Source organism: Colletes latitarsis, chromosome 1 (assembly GCF_051014445.1).
Source record: "Colletes latitarsis isolate SP2378_abdomen chromosome 1, iyColLati1, whole genome shotgun sequence".
Classification (NCBI taxonomy): domain Eukaryota; kingdom Metazoa; phylum Arthropoda; class Insecta; order Hymenoptera; family Colletidae; genus Colletes; species Colletes latitarsis.
In genome coordinates, this window is record NC_135134.1 from 44,402,288 (window position 1) to 44,425,845 (window position 23,558).

At 40.5% G+C, this 23,558-nt stretch overlaps 1 protein-coding gene across 14 annotated transcripts in view; it reads left to right on the plus strand.

Annotated features, from left to right (window-relative positions):
* Dati (zinc finger protein datilografo) overlaps positions 1 to 23,558 on the plus strand; it is a 124,166-nt gene that overhangs the window by 5,853 nt on the left and 94,755 nt on the right. The gene's annotated exons all lie outside the window — the stretch shown is intronic.

Below are 23,558 nucleotides of genomic sequence, written 5' to 3' on the forward strand. Positions count from 1 at the left end.
CGTTCGACTCGAAAGAACCGTGATGTCCGCGGAGAAACGGAGAAAGGTACGGAGCCCGTAGGTAGAACCATAGAGGGAGGCAGGGAGGGCAAGGGGAAGGAAACGAAGAGAACAAGGAGCAAAGAGAGAAGCAGTGAAAAACTTTTAAATTCTCGTCCCGAGTACGAAGCAACAATTTGTTTCGTTAAGTAGCGGTGCCGCTCTTTTGTTTTTGCGACTTCTTTTATTCCCTACCCCTCGACCATTGGGGGGATGAATGGAAAGGTGGAAAAGAGGTGGTTGAGTGCGGTTTCACCCTCCACCTCCACCCCCCTCCCCCCCTCCTGCACTCGTCCATCGCCACCTTGAAAGCAAGTCGCGAAGCGAGGCGAAACTTTCGGAAAATCGCAAAAACGCCTTGCGATGGCGAAGTTTTCGCGTTTTGTCGAGATTTAATTAAAACATTCGCCTTCTTTGTACCGTCCCTGCCAAGGATCTCCAACGGTAGGGACAAAACGAAACGAACGACGCGCCCGCGAACCTTTGGTCGCCTTTATCGTTTCGCGAATACGTTCGACCAGCGATAGGAACGAGAAGCGTCTCGTTATCACCGTTATATTTACGTTTTATGGGAGATGGTCTAGCCTAGAAATCTTCAAATTTACACGTCCCAATTTTTACGAGTATTCTACATGTAGACACGTTGAGCCTTAATTTATCGAAAAATTTCAAAAGTTGATAAAATCGTGTCCACATTCCAAAAGCCATCCATTTCTTTAAGATTTTTGCGTGTTCAGTTCCTACAAATATTCTACGTACTTTGAGCTCTGATTTATAAAAAAGTTATTAGTGACAAAAGTGCTATTAAAAAATGCTTTCTTTTGTTTCAAGTACATATGCTTCTATCTTTAACCACGATAAATTCATTTGTCATCGAGTTATGATGTATTTTTAATAACATTTATGCAATCTTTTCAAAATTACGTTTTCAGGAGTGATGAACGTAAAGTTATCGAAAACGGTGCTGATTTTCTTCAAAAGTTTAACGTATTAAATAAATTATCTAATATGTGTCGAAAACAGGTTTTGAAAAACAATGGTATAAACAAATATTCAAGATGAAAAATGATGATTTTTCTTAATAAAATTTTGCTTCTAAAAATTGTAAATTCATTGACAAATTTCGTTTCAGACTTGCCGCGAGTCTAGAATAAAATAATTTAATGAAATTTTGACAAAATATTCACCGAACAAGAAAAAATAAACTATATAAATTTAGAATTATTGCACTTATTCATTTTATAAGATCTGTAGTATCGAAGAAAGTTTGATATTAAAAGTTCTGGAGCTTGACTAAGTTTTTAAGGCGATAATCTTCTATCAAAGTGTTCCAAGGAATGTCTTTCAACGATTTAAGATTTATCGAGACATTTATCGTTTCGACACCTATCAATTGCGTCAAATTGCATACCTGTTTCATTGCATTAACAACGAGATAGAAATAAAGGAAATAACGATCTAACACTTATAAGTCAGTCTGAACTTTAAACACAATTAGTAAATTTTTCAGATAACATTTTACGTATTTTCTTTTATTAACGTTTCGATTTATTTTTTGACTTATAAATATAAAAAATAAAATTTAAATGTTTTGAAAAGTATATGTAATAACTTTTAATGTTCATCATTGTAATTGATATTTATTAATCAACTAATTTCAAGATTAGAGTCTGATAAATTGTGTACAATCGATCGCAGTCATGAAATCGAGCTTTAATTTTATGTCACCGATACATTTACGTTGAAAATTAATACTCTTGTTCAAACTAATCTGTGGAATGTCTTCGAACGATTAAGTTTCGACACTTATCAATTACGTCAAGTTTTATACCTATTTCGTTACATCCACAACTCGTTAGAAATAAAAGCAGCAACATAACACTTAAAAGTCAGCGTCAACGTTGGATACATTTATTCAGTAAATTTTCAAAAATGAAATTTCGCGTATCAAGTAACTTGATAAATTTTTGCGTAATTTTGTTTCATTAAATTCTATTCGAGGAAAATATGTACCGATACAACAAAAGTATATTGTGTTCAATTTTATTTATTTTATTTATTCAATGAGTGAATATCTTTTCGTATACAATAAAGTAATTACAGTAAAGAGTGCAGAAGTATGTCCATATGAAATAATGGCATTTCGTGTTAATTTAGAATGAAAAAGATCCCAACGGTTCTGTAACGAAAATTTGGAGAAGAGAAAAGTTCAACGAATATGTAACTTTATTGGTCCCCTCGCTGTGTTTTTCCATAATCGTTGAAAAATGGAGCACGCGTTCGAAGTCGATCTACGATGATCGACGCGGTGGTGCGTATCGTGGGAAAACAAAGGGCACGAAGGAAAATGTAAAGTCGAAAACATTCATGCGCTGCAACGTTGTATAAACACTCGTTGGCGAACGGTTCTCATGGTTCTCGGTCGAGGAGGAGGGTGTGTATGTACATAGGCAGCAAGAGCGAGAAAGAGTGGTTTTTGTTCTTTCATCGGCGCGAAAATTAAAATCCAATTATTTCGACACCTCTGCCCAACCCTACGGCGATTCAAATGAATTTTTTGCGCCAACTCTTTCCCTCTAAATCTCTCTTTCATTCCGCTTTAAACCGGTTCGACGTTGAAGGTAACGTTACACAGCCACAGGCTTACCCTTGACCGATCCGGAGTCCCAATCTTGAATCGACGACAGCTGCCAGAACCGGAACTGCACCGCACAGTGAAAAGAGGAAGACGATGAAAAACGGGGGGGATGGCGAAGAAGTTCAAGCTCTCGAGATCGATAGAACTCGTAGAATCTTCCGAGCAAAAGGCGTAAACAGTCGAAAAGAAATCGTTCGTTCTTATTCCCAACGAAAGTTCCTTGTTGATCGGGGCCTCTGAAATATCGATTTCGCGGCGGTATAATTTCCCAATAACTCAAACAACTGAAAGTAGCGATTACGTCCGAGCTACCAATGGTTACTCTGTTCATTCGTAACCAATTTGTGCCATCGATGTCCCAAAGTGTTACATCATTCATCCAAATCGTATCGAGGGTTACTTAACTTTAAATTTAAAGTTAAAAATTACAAAAGACATTGAAAAATGTTTCAAATTACACTTGTGCTGTTTCTGGAGGCCTGTAAAGTAGTAGGAAGCTTAAACAGAGTTTCTTTTTAAAAATCTTTATTTTACACCCTCCATTTTACAATTTTTCCTACTGATTCACTGGCTCCTAAAAATAGGTGCAAGTTTCATTTGGAACACTTTTCAGTAATAACAAAGAAGTACTTGGTTTCAGTTAACGAACACTTGTGCAAATTTTCATAAAAGTCAACATCCGACAGTTCACGATGTTCTCTCGTGAATCGATTTCGAAATTTATTTCGAGCATTCTGTTACAGTTTTCCACATTTATACATCTGATGGTGCAACCAGTATTCCTGAAATATGCACTACACTGTGTCTTTATATTTTTATTTTTTGTACGCAAAATGAAAGACTCTCGTTAATTTCAATGGTGAACTTGCCAGTTTAAATCATTCCTGACGCCAGTAGTGTCATTTAAAACTTTACAAGTATTAGGATTTTCAAAGTAAATTGTAAAATGGGCATTTTTGGCCATCCCGCGAGCAGATATTATTGCGATCCGACAATGGAGAGAAACCAATAGAGAATAGAGGCGAGAAAGGGGCAGAGGGTGCACGGTTCCGAATAAAAAGTTGGCGGCTTCTTCGTACGCGGCTCGCCTAGATGCGTCTTTCTCACGTTCCATCCCCTTGAGCGCAAATTTTTTTGCCTTCGACCCCACGATCGTGTTATTTAAATAACGGTGTTCGCGCGCGTGCCATTGTTTCACTAACCCTTCTACTATTACGGAAAAGGGGGGAGGTAGGAAGGGAGGGCCAGCAACGAAGCTTTCTGTTTCGAGTCGAAGAAGAAAACCTGGAGGATGAAAGATGGAAGGGTGGGGGAAACTACTTCCGTGCCGCGTAGCCGTTATGGCGAAGGCGAAATTACGACATCTCAAGTCCAGGGGCAACCATGCCGGCCAGAACGTACAAAGTTTCCTGGCTTTTCAGTAATTTTCTATGATTTTCAGATCGCATGATCGCTAACAATAACGCCGGTCCCGCGTCGACTGTTAAGATCCTCCTAATCGAATTGTTCGATCTTCGGTGAAATCGTGGCGAATCGGTTCGGCTTCTTTGCAACCCAAGAGGGCGAAGGGGAGGGGTTCGCGGAGTTTCGAAGACGTTTCTGTTAGCGATATTGCGATCCATCGCGCGGTGAAAAATCGCGTGTAACGCCGTTCGAAGAATTTCGCGAGGTTCTAAGTTCCGTTCGCGCTCAATCGCTACGATCGGGTGACATACGGCGAATTAACGTCCTACGTTTCAATTGACGAGATCGAGTGACCACATACTAGCAATAGGACGACGCACAGAGTGATTTCGAACGAGTGTCGCAAAATTTGTTGGCCCGTTTCGAGCCTGGAATCTAAAAAATGAAGTAAACGAGAGTCTGCCAGAATCTTATTCCTGAGACAAGCACGTACAACTGATGTGGTCGGTAGACGAACCATGTTTCTCGAAAATAAATTACGTGAGCACGGATACCTTATCTTATGGTAACGCATAGTTAGTTGTAAAATAAATGGAATAGTTGTTTTCGGGGTACTTGATAGTTACGTAATATTTCCTCGTTTCTATGTTGATTGTAAAAACGTACCAAGAGTTTTCTTCGATGCTTCGTAATAGTGGAAAAAGTGGATATATATGGTCATTGCACTGGATTCTCCAATTGAAGACAAACGCGTAAGTAGTACATGGAGTATTTTAGGAAATGAAGGCATTTCACAGTCCTTTGTGTGGAGAATCATACATGTAAATGTATCGCGTTCCTATTGTTTACCGGAAATTTACAAGTTGTATTTGAACCTAAGTGTAGGCTATATTTTTATCAGTGATTCTTGCATAATTATATAGATGTTCCAAAACGTGTAAGCATAATGTCAGAGGCGAATTTAGCACGCTAAAATAAGAAGTAATGTTCGTATAAACATATACTCGATACGATCTTCTTTTTCAATTTTTCTGTTCCAATAATTCTTACAATAAACTGAATTTTTCCTTCCAATGTTTATAGTTAACGTTATTTGTCTCATATACGACCTTGCCAGCTATTATATAAATTTAGTGAATCTTCTTGGTGACAAGAATACACATGAAACGTGTCTAATATAGGTCTATGATAATTTCTATTTGGATCAATAATGTCAGATTATAGAAATACAAGAATAGCGAAGACAAATATAATGTATAATCTTGAACGGGTAACGAACTATGATATACTCGGACTATTTCTGTGAAGATAATTGAACAATTAATATAATAGAAAATCAGTTGTAATTGAGAAACAAGATCGTATTGGACATATGCTTATATGAATTTTTTTTTCTAATCTTAGTATAGTGAATTTGGCTCTGAAATTATGACCTGTGTAGAGAATCCTTTCTTATTCCGATATACATATGTTTGTTTTATAATAACAAGACACTTTAATAAAGTATTTTAGAGAACCAAAATAAGATAAACAAATTTTATGTTCGATTAAAATATTTGACTTAGATTTTCGTAAGTTAGCATTTTCTATTTTATACCTTTCCGAGTATAAAAATTGTTAGCTCGTTATAAAATTAATCGATCAAACATAATTGGACGATTTGAAAATATTTATGCCATCTGAATACTATATTACAAAAATTTAATAATATTTAACACCCTGGCAATTCTTTATACACTGAGCTCTGATAAATATCGATATAATATTTTTAAACCCGGTAAGATTTCGTGAAATTTCGAGAGAAATAAAAAATTGCTTTTATTGGATTTATTATAATTGGACCAACTACTTTCATATGTCTCTCCAAAATGAATTTCCAATGTATGTTTTCATTTGGTTTAAGTTTTCCATGAATGATCTTCAAATATATGTAGCGATTTAATTATTATGCTCACAAAATATACATACTCGTGTATCAATCTGTTACGTTTGATTACGAATATTTCCCTCCCCAGCGAATTCATGGCTTTCGTCGTCCATTGGGCTGCACCGCTCGTTTTCTCTACTTCTATCTTTCTGCAAAATTCGCGTTAATTCGCCCGCGAATTCCGTGAATTACTCTGAATTCCGCGAATTACAGCGAATTCTGCGGAAAGGTAGAAGTAGGGGAACTAAGCCAAACAGCCCGACGGATGGCGAAAAGCGATGAAGCCCTCTGGAGGGAGAAATATTGTGTGCATTGTTTGGGTATAATTTCAAATATACTGAATTTAGTACCTTTAATATGCAAGGAACCTAATTAATTCAACATGTAAATTGAAAAGAAAGATACTCTAATTTACACACTCCGCTTGTAAAGTTTTAAAATATTCTAAAAATTTTATTGATCAGAATGTTACGTTCTTCTAACAATCTGTAAACTCTCACAATCAGTGTTTTTAATGCATTAGTTATATTATTGCTTATTTAACTATGTGATTTTTATGCAGAATTAACAAAAGCATGATTTTGGGAGAAATTCTGTAAAGTTTTATAACACTTATGCTAATATTTATGATCGTTACACAGGATGGGTCGGAATTCATAGTACAACCGAGCAGGGAGTGATCTTGTACAACATTTAAAAAAAGTATTAATATACCAAACGTTTAGTGCAGAATAAAGTAAAGTTACATAATGATTTTCGAAATATTTTTATTACAGTAGTAATACACAAGTGTTATGATTATACATTTCTAGTTTGAAGTGTAGCCATCAATTTAAGCAACAAATGTTATTAGATAATTCAGTTTTAATAGTTTATTAGTTGACGAGCACATAGTACATTAATATATAGTGACTCGTTTTAGTAAAATTTAGTTATCTATACCGATTCACCTTATCAGTGTATTATAGTGTCTTCCAAGAGACTCGATTATGAAAATTTAGTCATGTATAGTGGTTCATTTTGTGTATAATTTCTTCAGCATAATTTAGTATTCTTATGATAAAATTATCAGTGGCAGTCTCAGCGAGTTTCTAAAGTAGCTAAATTTTTTGGATCTTATTTTTACTTTATAGACAAGTATGTCTTGTTTTTTGGTTAATTTGCTTATATAACCAAAATAGGCTCCGTTCTTCTTCTTTTTTTATAACAATGCAGATGTAAATTTTCTTCAACGTACAATTTGTTTTCATTGTATCATTTATTTATTATTAATTCTCTATAGCTTGCTTCCATTTTTTATGGACATCTTATCTATAAACATTTCAGTTTCTTGATAAGACTCATAGTATCGATCATTGGAACATAACATCGACTGATCATGCGAGTGTTTATACTTCATCATTCTAAAGTAATGTTTACATTGAAAACTCTTCGTCGTTCGAATGCTTTTGTGATGCTCTTTCAGTCAACGTTTCTAAGAAATTGTTTGTAATCATCGTTTACCATGCCGGATCATTTATTTCTTAAAGATTAATCGGTACAACTATTATTTTCTATAAAAAAAAAGTATTAAGCTATTCATATTAAAAGACTATTAATTTAATAGTTGTTTACAGAAGCCAATTAACGTTCTGTACACTCGTCCTACCGTGTTAAGAGATAATTGTTTAATTTCGAAGTCGTTTGGACACTTTTATGAGCCACTGTTCGGCTACATTTGACTCGGAAAAAGAAACAAGCGACCATAATTGACGTCCTCTACTCTAAATATTCCTTTATCCGAAAATTTTCATGTTAGTACTACCGTGACTTTAGAAAATCATTAATATATTCGCATAAGATCATTTTATAATATTCTTTATGAAGTAATGGTTTTGTCACACGTTGCTAACCCTTGGATTTGCAAATGTTAAGACCAACCTTTATATTTTCGAAATCAAAAGGAAATATTTGAGCGTATTAGCGAACAACTACTATAACAGAAAAACAGTTGTAATTGAGAAACAAGATCGTATTGGACATATGCTTGTATGAATTTTCTTTCTTATCTTAGTATACTGAATTTGACTCTGAAGTTATGACCTGTAGAGAATCCTTTTTTATTCCGATATACACATGTTTACAAACTAGACTTAATTTTCATTAATGTCATATTTAGAATGAAAATAATTCACGTGCAAATATCGAAGTAAATCGTCGCCATTAAATCTCATACAATAATTAGATATTCTTATAGATACATTGCTTTCGTATGTTTTCTTCAAAAGGCTAACGAGACTTCTAAACTTATCAAATGTTCCTCTTGAGAGAAAAATACAGTATTCTGTGGGGAAATGTTAGGCTTGCAAGCAAATTAATCAAGAATTTCTTTAAACAATAACCACACGACTCAAACTAAATGACTTGAAAAACGAAGTCGAAAACATTTTATAATAAAATATTCTATTCGATTAATATTAATATCAATAAATTCTTACCATAATAATTTTACACATCTATTTTAATTGATCAAGTAACGGTAACTTCCAACGTAAAGATATTCAGCATGACCGATAGATTCCTACAGCTACGAATAATATTATTTTTTACAGTAAAAATAGATAAACTTTTTACTCGTTTTCAATAGTATTTACAGGTTCGATAGTAAATCGTACTCCCTTAATAAAGTGAACGTGACAGTAAAAGTGCTAATTTGGGCAACCGCGATCGTTTCGGTTATCGACAGAAGGGTTAATTGTAGTCGGCGCAACGATCGTTAAGAATCGGGAAAATTACAAGCACCGCGGGACAGCGATCGACGCTGCCCGCCGTGATAAATAACTTGTCAAAAGCGTGGCCGCGTGACGCTGCCGAGGAGAAAGGTGCGCGCGCGTTACAAAGTCGCGCGCCGCGGCGGAGCGTTCTGCGCGCGGCGCGTACGGTTTCTTACGTCCTACTCTTTTTTCCTCCGTCTCCGTCGTTCGTTCGCCGCGGTTCCGCCATGACCTACCCCAAGCGGTCGACGGGAAAAAGAAGGAGAAAAGGGGGGCGGTGGGGGACGGCGTAGAGGGACGCGGGCTCCGCGAGCGGAGAAAAACGAGAGAAGGAGAGAGAACTCACGCGCCCACACACGGCCGAGTCCGCGGGCGCGGATGAACGGGAGAAGAGAGGTTGGCTCGCGCTGGCGAAAGAACGAGACGGAACGGCACTCGGACGAGGAAAAAGGGAGGGCGAGACGCGCGGATACGGAGTTTATTCTTTGTGTCGCGCGTATGGCTGCGCGCTTTTTTTTTATCGTTCGTTGACTCCGCCGCTGTTCTGCAGCCGCAGAGAACGCGTTCACCGCATCGCTCGCCACGATAAGATTACACCAGCAGGGGCGGTGGTCGTGCACGATGCACGCGCGCCAACGTCCCAACGATTTTCACGGAGCGCTGGTCCAGATTCCGAATTCGAATCCGCGCGCGAGCCTCCCGTCGCGATCGCACGATTGTTTTCTGCGAATGCTCAATGGGGTCCGCGACAGGACGGAACAAACGTGGACGCAATCCAAATAGGCCATAGACGGCACCGAGATGCGTCATTTCTTATAGCATCCGAGATGCGTCATCGGACCCCTGACCAGACCAGCCACGATGCTAACGAAACGCCGGGATATAGGTCTAAAAGATTACGGTTTACGTTTAGGAGATTCGTACATTGTCCATTGCTTGAATACAGACTACGAAAGCCTACTAAAACATCCAACAAAGAATTTGGATGTACCTTCTAAGGGAATACAACATTTGTTAACGGGAATAAACCTTTTAGCACAAGAGATGTAATATGTAAGGAGCTACAAATATGGATTTTACGTAATCAAAATTATATAGAATATAGAAATACATAAGCGGAGAATGTAAAGAAAAGACACGTTTACTTGGATATTTACTATCTATTCCGTAAGAAAGTGTATTTGAATTAGTAGTAGGTGGAAAAGTCTCCGAGTGCAAAGGGTTAAGTCTGAGTAAATAGAAATGGAAATACTCATTGCCATCTTTGGGACATAACATTTCTTCCCGCGTACCGGATTTACTTTAATAGCCTTCCTCGTGCTATGCTTCGCGGTCCACCGGATGGTGTTGTTTCATTTCATTAAAATTTTGCTCGATCATCCACTGCTGTTCTGTCGTAATAGACGCTACATCACTATGAATCGATATCCCTCTTTTTATTTGAACGTGGTCCAACGAACTCCAATTTCCTAAACATACCGTTGTATTATCGATTAAAACGATAGTTATTAATTTAAGCTTCGTTCGAAGTATCCACTGATCCACACATTTACGTTATGGAAGAGACTAGAACGTCCAACTGTTCGCTTGGTCGTAAAAGTTTGAGAAATACTGCTTCGGGGTACGTACACTTCTAATTTAAGCAAGGATTATCTTCTATAATTTGCCGAACCTTTCGAGCGACCGTTATCTTACGTAGTACCGATAATTATTGCAAACGGGAGACGGACGTGTACGCAGCAGCCATTAACCTGCACTCGTTGCGCTTGAACGCGATACATCGAGGCGCGAGATCGTCGATCCGAGAAGAACGATGTTCGATCGAGACTCGTTGGAACAGGTAAAAAGCTGAGAAAATGCAGAGGAGGGAAAAGGTCGAGAAAACCCTTGAGATACGATTTCGTTGGTCGGGACGAAGTTAAGAAAACTCGCCGGTCAGAAGAGAGACCGCGCGCGTATCCCAGAACCTTTCCTCTCCTCTGGTTGGAACTGCCGCGGCAAAAGATCGTTGCCCTTCTAAATATAAGTTTGCAAAATCGAACAGCAAAACTGCGGAGTTTTGCCGTGGTCTGTGCGGCTCTGTGTGTATATTGCCGGTAGATCAGCCCCCTTCTTCTTCTTCTTCTTCTTCTTCCCTTCTTCTTCGTCTTCTTCTGCTGGCTGCACGCTGCTCTCGCGCTCCTCTTCCTAGCGTGTCGTTTGGTCCTCCTCCGTCAGAGCGTATCCTCTCGTTGGCTCTCTCCTACTCCCTCGAGTAGGAGCCCATATCCACCACCTCCTTCGGGTCCCCTCTTCGGGTCCCTCCAACGCCGATCCCCACTGTTCTTGCTCCGTGACCTCGAAGGCCTGCGAATCCGCTCTTTCGTTCGCGTCGACTTTCGGACAAAATTCGCCTGCTCCCCTGACCGTAGTCGTAGGTCAGGATCCGACGCGGCGCGCTGTAGCTGCTACACACCGAACGGGAACCGTAGAATGATCCGGGACCCCTTCTGGCGAATACGAGACGAGCCCAGGACGACGCCGCATAGCGGAACCTCCGTAATCCCGACTCGTTCTGGACGACCATTCCAGTTGCAAAATTCTCCAATTTCACCGCTGCTCTTTTGCCTTCTTACTATGACGATTGTCAACGACTAGAACTCGTAGATCAGGGGTTACAACAAATACCAAGACGATAGTTTGGATTAATAGAGAACTGCGGCTAATAATTAATTAACCTTCTCTAAATCTAAATCTGACTTAATCCTGCTGGATCATTGCTCGTAGGAACTCCCGAGTCGAACGCTCGTTGAAAAATTCCTTGCTCGTTTGTATTTTGTAACCGCGTTTCTATTGTCCGTTGGTCTCGAAGAAACTCACGGCAAAGCTCGAATTTACGGAACACGTGACGTACACAACGCGTATATCGCAGCGTTTACCAGCCTTCGAAATATTGATAGCAGTCGTTTATTTCTGGAGCAAGAAGGGCGGGATCGCGGGTAAAAACAGAGCGCTTGTAAGACGAATGATCGATGGACGGGGGGAGCGGAAAGTCGACGGGCCGGGGCTGTCGGAGACGGAAAGCGATGCGCGAAACAACGGAGATAAAAAAAATCCGACCGTGTGGAAAAAATAACCGAGCCGGAATCTAGGTCAGCGGGGCTCCGCAATCGCAATGTGCCAATGTCAGCTGCATGGATAGCAAGAGCAGCGAAACCGCGAGCAACGGAAAGTGTCCTCGCGTGGATCGTCGATCTTCGTGGATCGAGCGAAAAATCTCGCGTACCAAGAAGAAACAAAAAAGCGACGGTGAACCCCCAAAACTGGAAACCTGATCGACAGCGAGCTCGACGAGGAAATCGCGACATCGAGGAAAGATTTCGCCCAAACAGTTTTTTTCTCGAGAAACTTATCCCGCGAGGCGAACGAAAGAGCAACAGAGCGTTCGGAGCGTGCACGTTGCAGCGGCGAACGGCCAGCGTCATCGTCATCGTCATCTCGTGTATGCGTGGGTGAATAGCCTAGCCGGTCTCGAGCAACAGAGACGGGACAGAGAGACGAGAGAACCTCGAAGGGGGACGGAGCAGAGAGAGAAGGCGAGCAAATCGAGAGAACAGAACGAGCAGTTCTCGCGAAAAAGAGACGGCGCGTATCGTGCAGCAGAGGGGGATGTGGAGAAGCCGCGAGAAGGAAGAAAGACGCCCGCTACCGCTCCGCTCTCTCCTCTTTATCCCGGAGTCCTGTTCCCGCGAGATCTGAAAAATCTTGGCTAGATTTCGGGTCCTTGAACTCGCGACTCGTCGAAACCGCGAAGACCATCGAATTGGGGGATCTCCCAGGCCCAGCCAATCGGGAACACCCGGTCGGGGATCAAACGGTCTCTAGAATCGTTTAGGGTCCCGCGTCGTCATCCCTCCTAGACTCGTAGATAAAACGTACGCGATCCTCGTCAGCGGGATGGCAAAGCCGCAACCCCACTCCGTACTCTCGTGGATCCGCTCTGGTAGCTTCTAGAGGCAAGTATTCTACCTTCGGACCTTCGCGCCAGTGCCCCCCACCGGCTGGTATCCGGCCAATCGGCCGCGAGGACGCCGGCGTGAAGCCTACGCGACGGCGGGCAGGCCGATTCTCGCCGGCGCCCCAGCATTTTATACGGAAAAGACTCTTTAACGAAGCACAAGGTGCGCACGCACGACCAACTTCACGCGACACCACGCGCGCACCGCGTCACACGCACACGGGGAGGCGAGAGTGCGACGAAGACGACGACGACGACGACGACGACGACGACGAAAACGACGACGACGACGACGACCGCTGACAGAAACAACGTTTTCCATCTCCTCCTCTCCCCTGGTTCGACTCCCTCTCCCCCCTTTGGACGTCGTATTTTTCCCGGCGACGAGTCGCGAGCATCGTGAATCGAGAGAACAACACCGGCAGACTTCGTAAAACGTGAGGATTCAGCGCGAGGATCGATGGTCGATCTGGATCTGAGCGGTTCGATGGTTCGCGCGGAGGGCGCCGAGAAAGAGATCGGTCTCGCGTCGCGAGGAAAAACCACGGAGGATGAGTGACAACGTGCGCGGCATTGACAGCTGACAGCGCGCGAGGAATCCTCTCCGTCTCTCCCGCAACGCCGTCTCCGTGTCTCCTCTTCGTCTTCGATCTCGACGGTGTCCCCGCGACAGTGTATACCTTTCCTGCTCTATCCTGGCTCCCTTCGTTCTCCGCGTCTTCTTCTTCGTCATCCTCCTCCGGCCGTACTTCGCCGCCCCCACCAAGTGACCAACCGCGCCGCGAAGTGCCGAACGATGAACTCGGGCAACAGTGTGCCATATTTTGTGATCTTTTTACCTAGCTCCTACCACCGCGTTTTAACTGTGATCCACCTACTCTAGAAAACCGTGCACGATTGAGGTAAGGAGACATACTCTAACTTGTACCAGCGTAACAGGCAAACGGAGACAGGGCGCGGATGGCGGCGCGATCGTTTTCCTTTTCGCGTTGCTCGCGTGTCGCAAAGAATTTTCGTTCGATCATCGTTGATCGATCCTTAGGCGCCATCCGCGCCCGTCTCTCGGTGAATCTCCTCTGTCGGGGAGCTGGACAACCGATAACCAGAGACACCGTCGTCTATCCGCGGGATCACGTGCGTCGGGTACGCGCATTCCAGAACGAGGACGACGCGCTCCTTCGAGCGCGAAACACCGCCAACTGGATCGACTCGAAGTCGACGTGTCTCGCCGGAGAAAGATCCTTTCGTCTCCCCCAGCGGGGAAAACGTACACTCGCGGTGCGTTCCGCGCTGCCGCACTCTCGAAATCGAGCCTCCGTTCTCGCACAAAGAAAGTATTCATCGCGAGAAGCTCGATCGGCGGTACCGTTCACCTTGTGACACTGGACCCCCTCTTCGGTTGCTTCCACGACTGTTCTCCTCAGCTTAGCGTAATCGATCGCGATCGGTCCGGATCGGAGACCGCGTACGATCCGATTTCGTGCATCGACACGGTAGCCATTCCTCCGGATCGTTTTCGAGGCGTTAGAGAATGCATGTGTCCGTGGTTATGGTCGGCGTTTCGGCCGCGTCTGTTTTTCGGGGTGCACTGATCCCGCCGCGAGCTCCGAGCGAATCCACGACCTGCTCCAACCGACTGATCGACCTCCCGCGGAGGCTCGTCACTTGCCAGTCGCCGTGGAACGTGTCCCGAACAGTTTCGTGTACCTCTCTCCCGGTACACGTACCAGCCGTAGCGCGCTAGAGCATTTTTCGCGAGCCGCGAGCCACGGTCGCGCGGCAGGCGATTCTAAGATGGAGCGAAACACCATTTGCATGCGTCGCGGAGCGAAAGAGAAAGAAAGGTGGGGCGAGAGCGAGAGATCGACAGCAGAGAGGGAGAAGGAAACATGCCGCTGGGAGGAAAGGAGATAAACCGTGAGAGATAGCGCGAGCGCGTATGCAGATCGCGGCGCGCAGCGGCGCGCTCCGAAAGAAAAATTCCTTCGGCGGTAAAAACTCGACCCTTTGGTCGCGTGAGCCGTGGGAAATTTCGCCCCGGGGGGAGGCGATTCGAATCGCGGGCTGCGCCCCGCGCTCGCACACAAACAAGATCCAACGGGTGGGTTCGAGATCTCGACGTGGCCCCGGTGTACTTCGCGACGAGTCCGAGAGTTTTCCGGGGGGCTGAGAGTTCGCGGACGATTTTTTCGAGTTCAACGACTCGACCGCTGGCCAGGCGAGGCGGATACACACGGGGTTTGAGAAATGTCAAGAAACGCAGGCACCGTCTCTCGGTGGCGGGCGGGAGTCGCGAGAGGAGAGACGAACGCGAAAAGAGAAAGAGAGTAGCGGGACAGATGGAAAAGGAGGAATGGGAGAAAGACCCGAGGAGAGCAGACGTGGCAACGGCGCGAATGCAGAATGCACGCTGACATAAAACATACATATATGCAGGATGCAGCGAGCAGCATCCCGAGCCTTCTCTTCTAGGAGCGAACGCTGCTAGACGCGACCGTCAGTTGACGCAACTTTACTCCGAAACGTTGCCGGTTCCCTTGAAAACGTTTCGCGTTCCTCTCGATAAGTTCCGCGACAATCGATATTTATCGTATTCCGAGAATAGGACTCTGACGATCGAAAAAAATCTAATCGTTACGAGTAGACGTTTTATTGCATCAACCCTTCGAGACGTTTCTGATGTTTCGTTTCTGACTGCCCACGCGCAATTTAGCTGCTTTCACTCGTGTGTATTAACGAGAACCCAATTTACAGTAATATGTTCGATAACTTGCAAATTGTGTCTTATCTTTAATCCTAATATAAAATTGGTCGTCTTATATTATCTTCCGAGACACTCTCAAACGTAAATGTTTCACGTATGTCGTACGTTTCTCTTCTTCTTCTTTGTACTTTACGGTTGGAGCATACTTCACGGTCGTTATATTCTTCTTCGAAATGGGAAATAATTAGATTCGATCCTCCGTCTAAACGTTGCTGTTGCTCACACGAGAACAGTCTCTGTTTTAACTAACAGTGTAATAGGAACACAAATCGAAATATTTCATATTTCACTCGCATTAAAGTAATCGCAAATAGTAGAATAGAATCACTAGGAAAGGGGGGCGACATTGAAATTTTTGTGACATACGTCGCAATCGCATCATGGTGAAACATGATTTAGAGAAGGTTGGGAAACACTGGTTCAAACGCAACTATGTTTACATATACCTCAATGTACATACGTATAGTGGCGAGCGAAAGTTTCCGAGCAGTTAGTTTTATGTTTTAAATGTGCATAAGTACGCTTTAGAGGGAGAAAAAAAGAATGAATTCTGAATAACATAGAATTAAATTATAATGATCTGGAAGGTGGAATCGTGTAGCTGAAACATTTATTTCATTATCAAAATATACTACACTCTCTACAAAATGAATGAATCTTAAAACGTATCTTTTGTAAAAAAAAATTTTTGTCATTTTTTTCAATTCAAACACTTTCCTTCTGAAATTATAACTTAAAATACTTGCGTTTAATAATCGTTTTCTATATTCTATATTCTTCTTTTACTTATACGGACATTTTTTTACTCCAAGTACTTTTAGTATGAACAGATATTAATATCATTGTATTACAATTTCTGGAGTACATTTGTGCACTACATTTGTGTTATGTCATACATACACCATACAAATTTTTTTTGCAGTTTTTTTCATGCCAATTGCATAAGTCGTTAAGCAAGAATATCCTGATCATCCGCAAACTGGTTAATGAGCATAAGAAACATAAGACGAAAGAAGCTATTATACTATTCTCATTCTCCAGAATCTTGATGTAAAAAGAAATGAGGTTATACAATCGACAATAATCGTTTTGATGTCAATTGTTGCAATATTACTTACGATATATTGTTAATAGTAATTAAGAAACGCGTAAAAGGTTTACTTTATTCGCCAATTTAAATTCAAGCAAAACATCACCGAGAGAATGTGACTTTAAATGTGAAATTGACTTTAATGATTTTAAAGAAGAATTACTCCAATTTATACATTTCGCAAAAAATTGAAATTTAATGCAGGCAATTGAAAGAGGACTGGCATCAACTTTTCTTAATGCGGAAATAATTACAAAATGTTTTTGTTAGTCCCTATTTGCAATAAAACGATTCATTAAATTCAAATGTCAGCAAATAAATTTTCAAAATTTGGGTATTTAAATGTCTTATTCGATTATTATCATTTCGACGAACGAATAAAACACGGGTCTTCTAAAATAGTGTACATTAAACGAGTAAATGTTTTATGAGAAATTATCCGAGCAACTGTCTTAAAATTAACAGAATTACTTTTTATTGCAATAGCTTTGCAATGGCTATAAAAGGACAAAAAAATGTAAATGACTGCTTATGAATAAAAAATATAAACATAATACATTTCCATTATTAAATTCAAATGAATGGAATGTCACTAATAAACTATTTGAAACAAAAATCATGTTAGAAATTCCTTTAGACAAGAAAAATTAAGCAAGTCATCAATAATACTAATGGAACTGATATAATATGCAATTTCTTGGTCCAATTACTATTTTGGGTTCAAAAAATCTATTAGATTTGAAACTATTATACAATAGTTTCAAAGGATTCTAATGTTCCTTGGGTGGGTATTCTTGTCTTACACAACAATCAGCGCAACTGACTGAAAACTGACTGAAAATCATTTATTTAGCACGCTCATTGCCACGCGTCACATTTGGTTATCTATTTTATATCCTTATAAACTATCAACTATTGTCACATTGTAGGCATTGCTATATTCATTATTTTGTAATAAATAAGATTATTACAAATGTAGTATGGTTCGTGGCGTATAGTTTTCCAACAAAATAGTGATAACGAACGTGTTAACTAATATTTAACCCTTTACAATACAATTACGAGTCTGACACGTCACAAGTTCTTTATGTCAAGTTTCACAATCATGAGGCTACGGCTTTCGAATTTTATATACTAAAATCAACACAGTTTTACGTTCACGAACAAATTTAAACAAAATTAAATAGTATGAGTTTAAAAAATTATATTAAATCGTACATTAAGGGGTTGAAATTTATTTTGAGAAACGTTGAGGTCCACTGGACAGCAAAGAGAAGAACAGGTTAAAAATCACTGGCATACTCAATGTAGAGTGGGATGCGTGAAACGGGGTCATTGACACGCGAGTTTGTAGATTTTCCGGGCGATCGGAGTCCCGGCTCGTAGCGGCTCGATATTTTCGGCCGGCTTCGAACCCCTTTCTTTTATCTTCGTGGCTTGCTGAACGAGGGACGAAGGAAAGAGAGGGAACGAGCGCATCGTGGCTGCTGAACCTGACCTCCGACAATGCACGCCGGCGTCGGCGGCATTCCGTCCAAGCCTCCGCGCGACTCGCTGTTTCTCTTTCCTTCGCCTCGTCTTTCTCCCGCGAAACCGCGTGCTTGCTATTAAAATAAATTAGAGTTCGCGAGGGACCCGAGCGGCCCTTTACGTCGATACGGTTTCCGTTCCTAACGGACCGTGTCTCGCTACAGGTCGAAATTTCACGAAAACGCTGACCGTAGCCCGCCGCCCGCCGCCGGGCGAAGGACATCAACTTCTCTTTTGTCCTTCGGTCGTGATTTGTACGCTGTTACGCGAACGGCTTCAGGGTCGTCCCCGGTGTCGAGGATTCAGCAATCGGTCATGCACTCGGTCAAGGTTACGCCATTATCGACGCGTTAATACCTCGCTGATCTACTGTGCAAACGATCCATCGGCGATACCGAATGACGTTTTTCGTCGTAGATCAACGGTATGCGTTTACTGGTCGCTCGACCGTGTTCCGTGAAAACGACGATCCCGTCGGGAACCTCGCGAAGTATTAGTCAGCGAGTGGAACTGCAGGGAGAGAATTAACGTGTTTGTTGCCGAGTAGGTAGATTTAGCTCCTTGCGCCCAGTCTGACCGTCGATGGAGATAGATTTACCTCGACTACTACGCGTTTACCGCTACCATTTTGTTTGTGGTGGGGATCTATTTACTTTCTGATCAATTTCACACGGTAGACGTAGCCTTAGTTCTCCGTTCGAAGGCAAACGTAATCTACGAATTTTTAAACGTGGTTCGGACATGTTTTACAATTTTCTATTTTTCTCTTTTTCGTTACGTACTTTTTGTGTTTTGTCGAAGTTACATCGAAGATAGTTTTTCGATTCTCAAAATAATACCTGGTCAAGATTTTATTTAGATTAGCGACTGCAAAACTGTAACTAGTATTTTTAGAAAAATTGGGAATTATTTTATTTAACCTTCGAATGGCGGAAATTTCATTTTGACTCGAATTTGGGTTTTAATATCTTCCATTATAGTAAAAGGTTTTCGATTGAATTTTTCCATTAACAGATTTGTAAATTCCTTGTTTATGAGTATCATTGATTTTACAAACTCACTTTGACTTGATTTTTGTGTTTAGGAGTATGTTTGACATTTGCTCAAATTTTAATGTGAAAAAGAGAAATATTTCATGGTCAGAATATTTGCCATTTTATAGTGTTTCTAATGACACTAATATTATTTTAGATTTTACAAATATTAAGGGTCATTTATTCTACTGTTTGAAAGGAACGGCATAAGCTTGAAGCGTCGGTTATCAATGACCGCCATGGCAGTCACAGTGCTAAGAAAATGCCTTTTGATAAAATGTATACATTTCTGTAAATGTATTCTTTCCAATCTTAAACATGTTTACTTATGATATGACAATGTAATGACTCGTGATGATACGACTGAAAAATTGTCATTAACATATTATCGACCGAGATAAAATAATTCCAGTCTTTGTGCGTACCCTTTTTCCATCCAATACCTCAATTGTAAAAGTATTATCCATTTCTGAGGAAAACCACAGGGATAATTTCTTTTCGGCTGAAAAGTAAGCATTTTTGGGTTTCAATTAACTAAGTTTATTTATTTCAACAAATATCTTTTTACGTGAATAAAGTATCTCTATGGTAGGATAGATTAGAAAAAATCATAATGTTACGTAGCTATCAAATAGTTTTTCATAATATAAACCAGGACAGTTTGAAAATTTTTTAACTGACAAAATGGTGGAGTTATAAAAGAAAATTTGAGTCTTTTAAGAAAACAGTTTGATCATTGTTCACATATGTACAAAGAAGAAACAACTGATAACGATAAAGGAATAACTGGTTCCAGCTATACGTACGCTATAAAGAAAGGTTTGCTTCGAAGGTGAAGTCAATCGGATTGTTAGTGTTCGAGTTAACCCTCCCACAAATCCGAAACATGTAATTTTGAGATAAACGCGTTTAAAGTTTCGCCTGCATCTACTTGAACTGCGCTGGTTATATCTACTCTCCTAATGCGCCGTGCTCTTCAAACTTCCATAACGATCACAATTTTTCAAATTTGTTAAAAATAAAATGAACTTCAAATTTATGGAAAGTGTTTCTAGAAAGGGTTTTTGGCCAAAAAAAAAACAACACTCTAAAAGAATTATGTACATATAACAAAGCAAAGATATTTCTAGTGACTCTAATCGACAGTCGTTTTAATAGTTAGGGGTGGATACGAGGGGGTTGGCTACAGGAATTTGACCACTGCATTGTCTTCGTCCAAACTTGAATTTTAATTGCACAAGTGAACTTATTATTCCACGACAAATATTTCTATCTGTAATTTCTAGTGTGGAGATTCTTGAATTAACATTCCTGCCCTCTTGGAGCCCTTTTGGATCTACCACTGACCGTGAAGAGATCCACACTTTTTAATATTCAACAAACTCTATTATTCGAATTCCAATCGTTCAAACGATTTTTCCCGAAGTCTCAAAACTTTCGTGAGTTTTTATTATCCCTCCCACGCTTCATACTCTTTCTTGTAGAGTGATTGCTATAGTAAAATAACTCAAAACTGTACGAGAATGAGAAAAAACAATCGTTCACGTATTATGACGGCAATTTTAAGGCTATTATTCGAATTTCAATCGTTCAAACGATTTTTCCCAAAGTCTCGGAACTTTCGTGATTTTTTATTAGCCCTCCCACGCTTCATACTCTTTCTTGTAGAGTGATTGCTATAGTAAAATAACTCAAAACTGTACGAGAATGAGAAAAAACAATCGTTCGCGTATTATGACGGCTATTTTAAGGCGTAATATTAACATCCATCCTAAAGACAACGTCCTGGATTTCCGTGAACGTTCTCGGACAATCGAGTAAGCTGAAGGCACGTCGGATAGAAGGAAAAAGCATCGTTCACGGTGCACGTCGAGGCACGCGATGAAAAGGCAGTAAGAAGAGCGAAAGAAATTATATTCCACGGACTGTACCAGGAGAACTGACCACGGACAAACCCGTTCATATTGTTTTACCTTCCCGCAGCCGCGGCCGCGACCGCGGCTGGGTTCGTCGTGTCTGCGCGTCGGCGTGTCGACTGTTAGCATACGTATGATATGATAAAAAAAAAAAAGAATACTGTGACGCGAGCACAAGGTTACTGCCACAAGCCGGTGATACGCACCACCCCACCAAGGCTGCCAGCCTCTCGCGATCGCCTCGCTCGGAATGATGTTTCTTTTGCCGTTGGTGACGCTTGAAAAAATTATTCTGCGATCCGTTGAACCGAACATTTGCATCTACACTGCCGCTCATCGGTACGAGAACACTTGGACTAAACGTTCTCAGTCTTTGGATTATTATACAGGGTGTTCGGGCACCGCTGGGAAAAATTTTAATGGGAGATTCTAGAGGCCGAAATAAGGCGAAAATCAAGAATATCAATTTCTTGACTGAGGCTTCACTAAAAAGTAATTTGCAAATTAAATTAAAAAATTTCAAATCGTTCTGGAAAAATTATTTTTGGTTGCAGGGGTCAATTACAATCATTTTTTGTCATTATACATACCCCCGAAATCCTACACATTTTCGAGAAAAAAATTCCTTACCGAAAATATAATTTGTGGCCAGAAATGTCAGCCCAAAATTTCATGCGAATCTTTAAAACGTCATAACTCCTGAACGGATTGGACGATTTTAATGTTTAAAAAAGCAAATTACGCGTATTTTGATGGAGAATATGTACAGATTGCAAAAGTATTCGAAAAGTTGGTCCTTGACCCCGAAAAATGAGAAAAACACCATAAAAATTGTCTAATTTTCAAACAGCCACAACTCCTACAATTGTGAATATATTTCAATGAAACTTTTTTCTGAAGTAGAGCTCATAGATACCTACAAAAAAGTATTAGACAACATTTCTGTACAGCGTCAAACAAATTTATTAAAAATGAAAAACCAATTTTTAGGACAAATCGACAGGGGGTAGGTGCCTAAATTTTTCGACGAAAAAAAAATTTTTCAAATCGTTCTAAAAAAATTATTTTCAGTTGCAGGGGTCAACTACAATAATTTTTGGTGAATAGACCTACCCCCGAAATCTTACCCATTTTCTAGAAAAAAATTCAGTGCAGGCGAAACTTCAAACGTTAATAACTTTTTAACGAAATCTCCATCAACAAATTAGTATTCTTAATTTTCGTCTTATTTTGACCTCTAGAATCTCCCATTACAATTTCTCCCAGGGGTGGCCGAACACCCTGTATGTAACTATTCCAAGAATTTTTTTCTTCAGATTAATTTAATGGTTAAACTTTCAACTCTTACGTTTGTAAGTTGAATTTTCTTGGAAATTCTTTTACTCCTTGAAATTGTATCGGAAACTGCCATGAATTTAGAGACTGAAGTCCACATTTTACAACGGTCAGAGCGGAACTTGATATAAAATTTTGTTCGGCCTCTCATTTCACTTTATACGCTTTGGAAATTTATTTTTAAACTATGTTATAAAGCACGCATGATTTTAAAATTGAAGGTTTATTTTAAACTAAATTTCTCTTTTAAATTCATTTCAACATTGTTAAAACCTCTGGGGACCGTTTGAATTTGAAGGATTTTTTAGAGTAAAATCATCTTCGATTTCTCACTCGCTTCGTAGTATAAGGGAATCACTAAAGAAATTCAAGTTAGGAATGTGAAAGTAGAAGATTCAACCTTTAAAATAACCCCGGGAAGAACATTGGACGACTTCTTTTCTTGGAGTTATATAATAATCCAAAGATTAACAACTTTCGGTCGAGTGTTCTCGTACACAATGTATTTTTCATATTATAATTTGTGCAAATTTTGGTATCTGATAAGAATAATATACAAAAAGAAAATACGCAATTCACTCGATAAAAGAAAAAATGGAATACAAAATGGAAAACAATTAACATACACAATATCACACAAGATATCTTCATGCCAGTAAACACCAGTCCCATTACCAATAAAGAAAAAACTATAATGCCCAGTTTAAGAAGGAGCCATACAAAAATCACACACGACTATATTCTTGACAAAAGAGTTGTTTGAACGTTCCCATAAAAGACAACTTTTATGGGAACACACCACTAACAACAAACCACATTCTGTACAAGAGAACCACATAAGGAACAAAATTTAACGATGCATATGTGGGAAGTAGCACCGTTAAACATCGCTAATGACGCAAATATCGATACAACGTAAAAGAAAACCTGAAGAAGAAGAAGAAAACACGCCGTTGATATTGTAATAACAATATAAATTGCTACGAATGGTAAACGATGGCCGTATGGTGAGTGTGAAGCAGCAAAAGAGCCTCATAAACAACTACCAATGTTTTCTGCGGTTTCTAGACTCGACCAAGGTGTTAAAATAGTTTACAACTATCTTCGAACAGGAAACTAAAAAGTGGTTGT